Below are 13147 nucleotides of genomic sequence, written 5' to 3'. Positions count from 1 at the left end.
CAACTCATCCCAGTTTTCTCAGAATTGTCCTGCTTTTCAAACTGACAGTCCTGGGAAACTTTCAGTCCCTGGCAACCTTAATGTTAGGTCACCCTAGAAAATGTAAGTTTACTTCACGTACCTTCTGCTTTTTTTTAGGACAGGGGTCAGCAAACCACTGCCCTTGGGCCAAAGCCAGTGTGCAGCTTGATTTTATAAATAAAGGCCAAAGGTCTGCTGGAATACAGCAATACCAATTCACTTATGTATTGTGTGGGGTTGCTTTCCCACTATGGTGATTAGTTGCAATGGACTGTGAGGCCTGCAAAGTTGAAAATTTTACTATTGTTTTCTTCACAGAGAACATTTCTGTATTGGTATATCCCATATTTTATTTATTATTTTAATTAATTATTATTATTTTTGGCTGCACTGAGTCTTGTTGCTCCATGCATGCTTCCTCTAGTTGCAGGGAGCAGGGGCTGCTCTTTATTGCTGTGCCTGGGCTTCTCATTCTGATGGCTTCTCTTATTGTGGAGCACAGGCGCTAGGTGCGCAGGTTCTAGGAGTTGCAGCACATTGGCTCAGCAGCTGCAGCTCCTGGGTCTAGAGCGCAGTCTCAGAAGCTGTGGCGCGCAGGCTTTGTGGCTCGCAGGCTTTGCGGCTCACAGGCTTAGTTGCTCCCAGGCACGTGGAATCTTCCCAGATCATGGATCAAACCCTTGGTCCCTCGCATTGGCAGGTGGATTCTAATCCACTGTACCATCAGGGATATCCCATTCTCTATTTTAATTTATCCATTTTACACAATTAAAAGAGCATCATTTTAGAAAATAACCTTTGAAAATGTGTGATGACATTTGAGCAAAGATATTACTTATGATTTTGGGGTAAAATAAAACATATTCATATATTTTAACCTCCCATTCTATGCCAGCTACTGTGCTAAGCTTTAGAAATCAATGTGAAAATAAAGAATATATGGTTTCCTTGGGAAACTCATTCTATAGTCAAGGAAATAAGCAAGTTGTGCTGGTAAAACATGCGTACTAAGTCACTTCAATCATGTCTGACTCTTTGCGACCCCATGGACTGTAGCCCCCCAGGCTCCTCTGTCCATGGAGTTTTCCAGGCAAGAATACTGGAGTGGGTTGCCATTTCCTTCTCCAGGGGATCTTCCCAACCCAGGGATCAAAAGATCAGACATCTTTTATGTATCCTGCATTGGCAAGTGAGTTCTTTACCACTAGCATGGCCTAGGAAGATAAATAAAATATAAATGAATACAAATACATTCAGATGAAATATTTTAGATCGGATGGGATAATGTTTTAAAATAGTAGTCATTGTTTAAAAATTTCAAGTTTTGATTTTTTTCTCCTCTAAAAACTATCCTTTATTCACCACCTTAGTATAAGATCAAGAAAAAAGGTGAGAAATAGCAGGAACCCTCCTTAATTTTTTGATTGAAGATTGTGACATACACCTGTCACTTAATATTTCAGTGACTACATTGTCAGATTTAAATTTTCATCAGCATTCTCATGGGCTTTTAAGTTAGTGCCAGCATGATAAAAATAGAACAAGCAGGACCATTTATGGGAAAATTGAGATTTAAACCAAACTCGAAAAAGATGACACTAATGAGTCAGAGTTGCTAAGATCTCACAGGACTTTCAAAAAACTGGAAATAGAACTGCCTTATGATCCAGCAATCCCACTGCTGGGCATGCACACTGAGGAAACCAGAAGGGAAAGAGACACGTGTATCCCAATGTTCATCGCAGCACTGTTTATAATAGCCAGGACATGGAAGCAACCTAGATGCCCATCAGCAGATGAATGGACAAGAAAGCTGTGGTACATATACACAATGGAGTATTACTCAGCCATTAAAAAGAATACATTTGAATCAGTTCTAATGAGATGGATGAAACTGGAACCTATTATACAGAGTGAAGTAAGCCAGAAAGAAAAACACCAATACAGTATACTAACACATATATATGGAATTTAGAAAGATGGTAACAATAACCCTGTGTACGAGACAGCAAAAGAGACACTGATGTATAGATCAGTCTTATGGACTCTGTGGGACAGGGAGAGGGTGGGGAGATTTGGGAGAATGGCATTGAAACATGTATAATATTATGTATGAAACGAGATGCCAGTCCAGGTTCGATGCACGATACTGGATGCTTGGGGCTGGTGCACTGGGATGACCCAGAGGGAGGGTATGGGGAGGGAGGAGGGAGGAGGGTTCAGGATGGGGAACACAGGTATACCTGTGGCGGATTCATTTCGATATTTGGCAAAACTAATACAATACTGTAAAGTTTAAAAATAAAATACAATTTTAAAAATAAATAAATAAATAAAATACAGACACAGAAAGAAAAAAGGGAGACAGAAAATGGGAAAAAAGTAAGTTAATCCAGATTAGAGATATAAAGAATGAAAAATATTCTTCAAGTAAAGTATAATAGGAGCTTATTAAAATCTTATTACGTGGTAGCATTTGAATCCTGGATCCAGCTATGCCTGAATTCCATCCCTGTACATTTTAGGAATGGGAACCATTAAATACCATTTTTCACTTGTGTCTAATTCAGCTGATGTTTCTATCACTTGTAACTGGTGAAATCCCAACTAATGCATAGTGCTTATCAAAATTTTCCTCTGAAATAGCTGGGAAAAATAAAAATGAATATGTGAAAACTTGAAAGTGTAGCCCAGAGAAGTATAGCACATGTTCTTCAGACAGAAAGAAAAATAATGTGCCTTGCACTTGCCTACGTGGTCTACATACCTCATCACATAAAATTTAACAAAAACATTACACAAAAATTTTTCCTATTTTACACAGGAGAAACCTGAAGCTCAGTGAGATTAAGTAAGTTACCCAAGGTCAGAGCTATAGACTGAAAAGTTAGTATCTAAATCCAGATTGAGTTTAACACCGAATCTCAACTGTTGTCCTGAGACTCTGTAGTATTGTGGACTAGAAAGGATACAGAGCTGAGAGGCATCAGCATCATACTAAGAGATGTGGCAGGTTCACCTCATGGACATGGAATATAGGTTTGCTGCTGCTGCTAAGTCACTTCAGTCGTGTCCGACTCTGTGCGACCCCATAGACAGCAGCCCACCAGGCTCCCCCGTCCCTGGGATTCTCCAGGCAAGAACACTGGAGTGGGTTGCCATTTCCTTCTCCAATGCAGGAAAGTGAAAAGTGAAAGTGAAGTCACTCAGTCGTGTCCGACCCTCAGCGACCCCATGGACTGCAGCCTTCCAGGCTCCTCCATCCGTGGGATTTTCCAGGCAAGAGTATTGCAGTTGCCTTCTCCAGGAATATAGGTTTAGGTATGAGAATAACAACAGCAAAAACAGCCTTGCCAATGTATTTCATACGCATCAGGTACTGTGAACTGAAAGGCAACTGGAAGGCCTTGGAAGGAACCACCAAGCTAGCCAAGTAATATGACCTTGGGCAGGAAATTAACTTCAGCTGTGTGTAGTTTATACCCCCAAGAGGTCTTGACATTCTAGTAACCATTGTTGTGCCACTGAACTGACCAGACACAGGAACAGTGTGGTGGAATGGGTAACGCAAAAGACCTGCCAAAGCTATCCTGTGAACTAAAGGGTGCCATCTTGGGAGAGTAGATCACCTTCCCTTTTCTTCCCCCTTGGCACAGGTGGGAATGGAACATCCATGCTGGAGTGCTTGACTAGGAGAACTTCTTGTTCTATGTCATAGCTGTTCCAACCTTGGTTAGTCTTTTATTCTGGAACCTGTGATTCACTGGCTGAGGGTAAGTAAGAGCAATTATCAGGTATGTTTTTAACATAGCAATATATTTTAAAAAGTACTTTGAAAATCAATTTATTACATGAGGATGGCACACGGATTTTAAGAGTGTTGGCCAAGATAACTTAATATATTAGTATGTTATGCACATAACACATATAAATGTCTTCTTGAACACTGTATTTTTTAAGCATAAAATACTTTATGTATCTACATGACAAAAAGACACAGGACAAGTGAGTTAAAATCCAGTAAGTGATCTAGAATTGATGAAGGCTAGAAAACTCACATTCTAAAGCAGAGTTTTTCTTTCCCTATTTTGTGAAGGGGAGAAAGATAAGCAGAATTTTGTTTTGTTCACTGATGTTATAATAGATATGTGCCTAGTGCTCTACAATTTCTAAAACCCAAATCATCCCAATTAATTCTCAGAACATCCCTTAAGATAGATGGGATTATAGTCCTTTCAAAGAAAAGGAAATCAAGAATCTACCTGAGGTCAGTTCAGTTCAGTTGCTCAGTCGTGCCCAACTCTTTGTGACCCCCATGGACTGAAGCATGCCAGGCTTCCCTGTCCATCACCAATTCCCAGAGTTTGCTCAAACTCTTGCCCTTTGAGTAGGTGATGTCATCCAACCATCTCATTCTCTGTCATCCCCTTCTCCTTCTGCCTTCTATCTTTCCCAGCATCAGTGTCTTTTCCAATGAGGCAGTTCTTCACATCAGGTGGCCAAAGTACTTGCATCAGGTGGTCAAAGTACTTGAGGTCACATTGCCAATAAAGATTGGAGTTACTAAAGCCCAGGTGTCTGGACCCAGCTCAATTCCTTCTCCAGCCCACCATCACTTCATTTCACTTACTACAATGTAAGGTCTGCGTGGATAGAATTTCTAAATAAATAAACCAACAAAAAACTGAGATGTTTCGATGAATTGGAAGTGCATGTATCTCTTTGAGGGCCTGAATTCAATCCTTTCAGATAAACATCAAGAAATAGGATTATTGAGTCATATAGCAGGTCAATTTTTAAATTTTTTAAAGCTGTTGTCTACAGTGGCTACATCATTTTACTTTCCTGCTAACAGTGTAATAGTATTCCAACTTCTGTACATCCTCACCAATACTTGTTATTATCATTTATTATTGCTTTTGTTTTATAATGACCATTCTAACAGGTAAGAGGTGGTACTTCATTGTGGCTTTGATTTGCATTTTCTTGCTGACTAGTAATGTTAGCATCCTTTGCTATACATTTGGCCATTTGTAAGTCCTCTTTGGAAAAATCTATTTAGACTCTTGCTCATTTAAAAAAATCAAGTTATTTGGTGTTTTTGCTATTGAGTTGTAGGAGTTCCGTGTGGTACTTTGGATATTAACCCCTATCAGATTTATATTTGCACTCCCATGTCCATTGAAGCATTATTTAAAATAGGCAAAGCAATCTAAATACCAAAGACAGATGAATGGATAAATAAAATGTGAGATATAATAAATAAAGCTGATATTTATATATGTATATGTGCTTCCCAGGTGGCGCTAGTGGTAAAGAATCCACCTGCCAATGCAAGAGATGTAAAAGATGTGGGTTCAATCCCTGGGTCGGGAAGATCCCCTGAAGGAGGAAACAGCAGATCCCCTGAAGGAGGAAAGAGCAACCCACTCCAGTATTCTTGCCTGGAAAATTCCACGGACAGAGGAACCTGGTGGGCTACAGTCCATGGGGTCCCACAGAGTCGGACACGACTGAGTGTCTCAGCACATAAATGTACATATATACATGAAATATTATTCAGCCACAAAAGAAAGAAATTCTGCCATATGCCACACCATGGATGAACCTAGAGGACATCATGCTAAGAAAATAAACCAGTCACAGAAAGACAATTACCACAAGATTCTACTTACATGAGGTACCGAGAACGGTCAGCCTTATTGAAACAGAACATAGGAGGATGGTTGTCAGGGGCAGGGGAGGGGAAGTAGGAGTTGCTTGCTGTTCAAAGGGTAAAGATTCTCAGTCCTCAAAAGTTTTGGAGACAGGCTGTAAAGCCTGATGCTTATTATTAACAGTACTGTACTGTACACTTAAGAGGGTAGAGCTCCTGTGTTTTCTACCACCATAAAAAAACCTACAAACAATAACAAAATGAAGGAAAAGATGAGAGCACTGAAATATAAAAATCTATTCAATGCAGTAGTTGACTGTTTTTGAATACAAATCCACCGCAGATGACAATTCAGACCCTCCCTCTGGGCCAGTCTTTGTTCCGCTGATGGGCAGTTGGGGCAGTGACACCGGGAGGCCACCTGCTGAGAACTGGGCCGAAAAGTGACCAGAGGTGGGATCCATCAATTAACCCTTGACCCCCTCGCCATTCACCGTCACAGCGGAGCAGATCTGGCTGGCCCTCTTCGTGTTCACCTCTCTTCACCCTCAGAGAGTAGCTGCCCTAAATTCAGCTCCTTTTTTTCAGGGGCGGGAATGTGAGGACGTTCACATGCTGACCTTCCTGAAATGAGGTAAGAAGTAAACTCTTTTTTTTTTTTCTTTCTTTCTTTTTCTTTTCTGGTTGACAGTCAAGAAGATCTCTGGTTTATGAGAGTAAACTCGGTTACATTTTTGGCTACCAATGACTGGCTCTCTGAGCAAATACAGATGGACAGTCCTTGGAGTCTGGGGAAGTGTGGAAAATCTGATGAGGAAGGTGTGGGCCTGGCCAATGGAAAGCGTTTTGGTGGGTCTAATGATTTTGGGAAAATCTCTGCAAGGCTGGAACATTTTGCCACACATAAGTGGTTATTTCCGTAGCCTCTTCTGCATTCACTGAGGGCTCTGTGTAGCCGACCGGAGAGCAAGAAAACTGAAAAACAGCCTCAACGTGTTTGTCAGGAGAGAGATTTCAATTTAGGTTTTTTTCCAAGTGTATTGCATGTAACAAAGCCTGTATTTCTTTTTCATTTCCAATGAAATCTGCCTCATTCTGGTTCATTGAACTCTTGGAAACATAGTTTAATATGTTCCGAAAGCCCTTTGAGCCCTTTGAGGCAGGACTGTGAAGGCTTTCACCACCGCCCCCCTTCTGTAGAAGCAGGAAATCAAGTTCTGCCAAATGCAAATGAGCTCAGACTCCAAAAGGCCAAATTTCAAAATCCAGAATGCAGTGGGTTTGCAGACAGCAAGCCCTGCACACATGATATTTTGGGGGTCTAAGAAAAGACAGAAAGTCATCACAACACACTTATAATTTCCGACTTAAGAAACACCCATCTTGTACAGCACAGGGAACTCTGCTCAATGTCATGTGGCAGCCAAGATGGGAAGGGAGTTTGGGGGAGAATGGATACATGCACATGTATGGCCGAATCCTTTCACTGTTCACCTGAAACTATCACAACATTGTTAATTGGCAATATAAAATAAAAAATTAAAAAATAAAAACCTGTCTGCACAGGACGTCTTAGATTTCCATCAGTGAGTTAGAATACTTTTCCTTCCTTTTTAAGGTGTCTTCAGAAACCCCTACCCCCAGGACCCCCTGTTTCTACAGTTGTCTGTGTTTTTGTTGGGAAAAGTATGACCTCTCTTTGATCCCCGTGTCATAGTCGATCCACACCGATTGCCTGCAAAATGGCCCTGGCTTTGCTGGAAGCAAATAGAAACTGGTCCATTAAAAGTTCCTACCGTCCCTCAAAGGGTTAAGGGAGTCCGTTCCAAAGGAGTTAGGCAACCACTGAAATAGGATAATAAATGTGGCACTCTCAGACTATCAGTAGCAAATATTTGAGCTTATCAAATAACGGAGGAAGTAGTTTAGTTACAAATAAACCAATCTCTCATAAAACAAGTTTTCACACAGGGTCATTTCATTGAGCTGGAGACAGCTAGAGGCCACTCGTAGGCAGAACTCCCACTCTGTGTGCAGCGGGTACAGCCTCTGGTGATTAATGGACAGCCAAGGGGGGCGGCCGCCGCCCGCAGGTCTGCTGAGAAACCCAGCCGGGCAGCCTATCAGCAGCATAGCCATAAACAGCATCTCAGGATTATTGGGAGGAAGTGACTCATCCTCTGGGAACATAGCTGGATTTGTGCTCTCTCTCCCTCACCACCCGCCTTCTTTCCCTCCCTTTTCCCCCCTCTGTATAGCAGAGGCCATCGTGTCCTAGAAACTATAGTAGATGTCACTGCTTGGCACTTGCTGTGCAAAGAGAGTCTGTGGGTGTGAGGGGGAGGCGAATGCTACTCTTAAAGTAACAGTGACTGTGCTGCCCAGGAGCTCTATGGAGGCTCTTGTTCTCCCGCCTTTGAGATTAGTTGGTTGAAGGCATCTCATTTAGATTCCAGAAAAAGTACAGACGCTGTGTTCGGCAAAGAGGGGGAAAAAAATAGAGTTCCTTGTTTCAAAGTTAAACTCTCATTGAGAGTTTAGAAATAAAAAATATCTTGGCGTGATTTGATTAATTTAGCAAGGAAAAAAGAAAAAGAATGCTGCCAGAGCCTCAGGATGTAAACGTCACCACTAAGGAAACTGAAATATGCGTATGATATTTCTATATTATGATATCATAGGACGTTTGTTTTATTCCCCCAAGGACTGTAAAAATAAAACATGTAGATTATACGAACTACAGAAATAGAGCTATAAAGCTGGAAAAATTCAACCATGATACCACCATTTGAAGGCAACCATTATGAACACTTTGTAAATTTTCTTCCAGCATCTTTAAAAATAGATTGTTGAGACCTTAAGCATATGTGGAGTTTTGTTTCTTACTATTTTCAGCCACCATTTTAGCATAATGATGGCCCCATCCTGTTATTCAATCTTTCCTTATACATAATTTTAAAACTGCGAAGAACTTCTTTTTGCAACTTTAATTAACATAGGGCAGTTTGGGAAAGGCATAAACTTGTGCTAAAAGCAACATTTGCTCTATTTTTGAGGCATTTTTATTAAAAATTTTACTTGATCTGTTTCTAATAAAAATGGAAGAGAAAATTCTATGCTATTATTCTCATGGACTACCCATTAACTTTTGTGTTTAAAAATGAATATTCTCACCATTGAATTTTCTGCAGAATTAGAAGAGACTTGGTCTTGATCTCTTAACTTACAATATACTTAACCTGCTAATGCCCTGTCCAAAAGCATGAGCCCTTATTGACTAACCACTTTTGGATGTTAAGATGAATTAAAAAGTGAAGGCATGACTTCTATGTTCACCCTTTCTCACCCACATTCCCTACAGTACCTGCGTTTAGATGCCTTTTGTTTATGTGGGACATCTGAAATTACTTTTTATGACCATTATCTGTTCTGGGTCCAGAAACTGGACACATTTTCTCCCAACCAGCCCTAGAACCATTATACATCTTGAACAGTAACTCTACTGTGTCTCACCAACAATGCCTCTGCCTTTCTTCTATTTAATCCAGAATAGAAGTTATGTTGTGAGTGTCTATGTAGAAATATGGCACTGAATTCACTTAAAATATTCAGCACGCCTTCTGGTATAAGGTATGTCCTCTCCTTGTTCCTAGAACAATTTGCACTAAGGGTTAAAACACTGAGGTCGCCCCATCCCTTGGGGTGGAAGAGACTACTGCCTGTTCCCAGAGCAAGGGACTCAACCTGTTTCCAAATAGGGTTCCTCTAAATTGACTTTGGAGAAGGCAATGGCACCCCACTCCAGTACTCTTGCCTGGAAAATCCCATGGACGGAGGAGCCTGGTGGGCTGCAGTCCATGGGGTCACTGGGAGTCGGACACGACTGAGCGACTTCACTTTCACTTTTCACTGTTCTGCATTGGAGAAGGAAATGGCAACCCACTCCAGTGTTCTTGCCTGGAGAATCCCAGGGACGGGGGAGTCTATGGGGTCGCACAGAGTTGGACACGACTGAAGCGATTTAGCAGCAGCAACAAATTGACTTTAGTATTGATTCCTATGAGACTTCAGAGAAAGGACAGAAAATAGTTTCCTTTTAGAAGAAAGTACAGTTGTACCTAGATTCTTGCCTTGCCCCAGAATAAAGGACAGAAAATAGTTTCCTTTTAGAAGAAAGTACAGTTGTACCTAGATTCTTGCCTTGCCCCAGAATAGATATAATTTAGAAGGATAGTTTAGAAGATAGTTTTGAAAGCTGTTTCTCTTTGCAAAGTCCGAATGTTAATAGCCTTTCATTATAGTTAGTCAGAACTTACTGAGAAAGAAAATCCTAAATACTGAGGTATGTTGTACTTGTAAAATACTATATTTTAGTGTAGTCTCTCTTATTTTTTAAAGATTTTATGTATTTAATTTTATTTGTTTATTTTTGGCCATGCTGGGTCTTTGTTGCTGTGTGGGCTTTTCTCTAGTTGCGGTGATCAGGGGCTACTCTCTAGATGCAGTGTGCAGCGGAGCAAGGGCTGTCGGTGGTGAGGGCTTCTGTCGTTGCAGCACATGGGATCAATAATCTCGGCTCTCTGGCTCTAGAGTACAGGGTCAGTGGTTGCAGTGCATGGGCTTAGTTGCTCTGTGACACGTAGGATCTTCCTGGATCAGGGATCGAACCTGCTTTGGCAAGTGGATCATTAACTACTGAGCCAGCAGAGAAGCCCTGTTGTCCCTCTCTTAAAGATTTCTTCTTAAGTGAATGGCAGCTCTCAGCTATAGGGAAGTCTACAAGATAAAGAAACCAACAATCTGGATATAGATTTGAATAAACATTTAATATATCTCTATTTTTAAAAATCATTTGCTGTTAGTAAAAACATTTATGTTGAGTAACCACTGCATGAAGATGGAAATGAGTGAACATTTATTTAGCACATACTAAATATGTTCCAAATGTATTTTCCAAGCTTTACATTTGCTTAAGTAATTAATCCTTACAACACTTTGGGGGGATAAGTATTGTTATCCTCATTTTATCAAGTAATAAACCAAACACGTATAATCATTAAAGTGTGAAGGTCGGCCATCTCAAATTTAACAATTACAAAGGAGAATTATTCACTTTTTTTTTTTACAGACAAAGATGCTTTCAGTAGCATATCCTACAATATTGAAATATAAAACTAGAAAGTAAAATCCAATCACAGGCAGAATTCTAATAGAAATTCTAAAGGTAAATTTAACTAAATATACCATATTTTTTTCTCCTAAAAATTCAAAATTGGAATTTCTTAAGAACTATGAAAATGTTTTATCATTGAGTGAGCAAAGAAAGTCAAGCAATAAGTGATGATATTGTTTTAGTACCATAATCTGAAGTTCCCATCAGCCCTCTTATTTTTCTTCTCCTAATGAGTGAACAGGCTTCCCTGGTGGCTCAGCAGTAAAGAATCTGCCTGCCCATGAAAGAGACACGGGTTCAATCCCTAGTCTGATAAAATTCCCTGGAGAAGGAAATGGCAATCCATTCCAGTATTCTTGCCTGGAAAATCCCACGGACAGAGGAGCTTGGCGGGCTTACAGTCCATGGGGTTGCAAAAGAGTCAGACATGACTTAGCAACTGAACAACAGCAACAATGAATGAACACTCACTTCCCAGTTTCCCCAATTATTGCTGTCACTGTTTCTGGGTGGTATGACCCAGTTCTATTTCTGCATGGTCAAACCCCACTTCCTTTACCGGAGCAGAGGACCTGAGGGGCATTGGATGAGAGGTGAAAGAAGTGAGACCCAGGGGCCAGAGAACACCACAGTGAGACTCACTATTTATTGAAGACTTACTCTGTGGCCAAGTTTGTGCCAGTTGCCCTGCCTGTGATCCTATAGTTCTTGAGTTTGACTGACCCAACTTCACTATATGCATATGTTTTTATTACAGAAATAATATTTTTGCTAATATTAAACCAATTCATTTAAACTGTTTCCCTTAAGCAAAATTTCCTTTGCATAGTTTTAAGCCTAGTGCTTCAGGATGGGAGGGAACAGGGGTCTGTTCCTATGACAAAGTAATGGACTTGAAAAGCAGATTGTGGGGAAAGGAGTGCTGGGAATGGCTGAATCCCTACTATACTCACTTCCTTGTACAGCACCCCTCCCTGCACGTGTGCACACACTCAACTGAACATTTCAATGACACCAGGAAGACCTCCATCATGGGGTCCTCCAGATTTGTAGAGAGTATCTGCACATTTACTGTTAAACCTTAGCCTAGAGGCTGGCATTTGGAAGGAGGGAAATGGCATAAAGGGGATAAACCATCAAACTATCTTTCTCATTCCAGTGGATTATGGAGGAAAAAAGAAAAGAAAGATTAGTCTTTGAAAATATATTTGCAGTCCCTCATGTTTTAGCTTAGCATACCGTCCTCGTTGGAAAAATCCACTGATGTTGGGAAAGACTAGGGGCAGGAGGAGAAGGGGACGACAGAGGATGAGATGATTGGATGGCATTACTGACTTGATGGATACAAGTTTGAGCAAACCCTGGGAGATGGTGAAGAACAGAGAAGCCTGGCATGCTACAGTCCGTGGGTTTGCAGAGTGGGACATGACTGAGTGACTGAACAACAACCATCCTTGCTGCTGAAACTGTCTTATTTGACATAGAACGTGACAGGCAAGAGCTAAGTTGGCTCCATCAATCTTCATGGGGTATAAAAACACAGTGCAAAGAAAGGATAAACACATATGGAAAGTTAGGACCACGTGCCCACCTGGCACTCACAGATTGTGCTCCATTTAAATTTGGAGAGTTTAGATTCTCTTGGGTGTCCTTCAGGTGGATATTAGCAGGTAGTGATAGATTTTAGGGAAATCTTTGGGTTCATTCTTTAGCCCCCAGCCAACTAGAGGCCTGGTGTGCTGCAGTCCATGGGGTCTCAAAGAGTCAGACACAGTTGGGTGACTGAACAACAACATCTAGAGAAAGCAAGCAAACTCCTGAAACTTTATGTACCTAGCTCATTTCCAGGGAGCTGGACCCTCCAATGAATTTCTGAGTTTGTTGGCATAGCAGCTGTGCCCGCCAGCTAGAATCAATGGCAAATCTCTGACTCTGCATTACAACTACTTGGCAAGCTCTGGAAGCCACCTAAGTCCAGGCTTAAACTGGACTGGTTTAATGAGACCCATTCAACCAGCATCTCCAGTGGGTGATGCCCTGGCACTAGTCCTTCTAAAAATCTCTCCAGTTAATTCTAACATGCAACCAGGCCCAAGGATGATTTAGTTAGCTGCAAATTACTATTGTCCAACAATGGCATGCATTCATGAGCCTCCTCCTGAATCAGCTATACATAATTTTATTTGTTATCACTCAGGAAGACTTTAAGCACAGAAGCATATTTCCTTTACGGAAGGATACACTGTTCGTTTATCTTACATTAAAGGAGCAAAGGGCTTCCCAAGTGATGTGAGTGG

Source organism: Bos indicus x Bos taurus, chromosome 12, assembly GCF_003369695.1.
Source record: "Bos indicus x Bos taurus breed Angus x Brahman F1 hybrid chromosome 12, Bos_hybrid_MaternalHap_v2.0, whole genome shotgun sequence".
Lineage (NCBI taxonomy): Eukaryota > Metazoa > Chordata > Mammalia > Artiodactyla > Bovidae > Bos > Bos indicus x Bos taurus.
The sequence above is the reverse complement of the archived record's forward strand: the minus strand, read 5'-3'. Positions refer to the sequence as shown.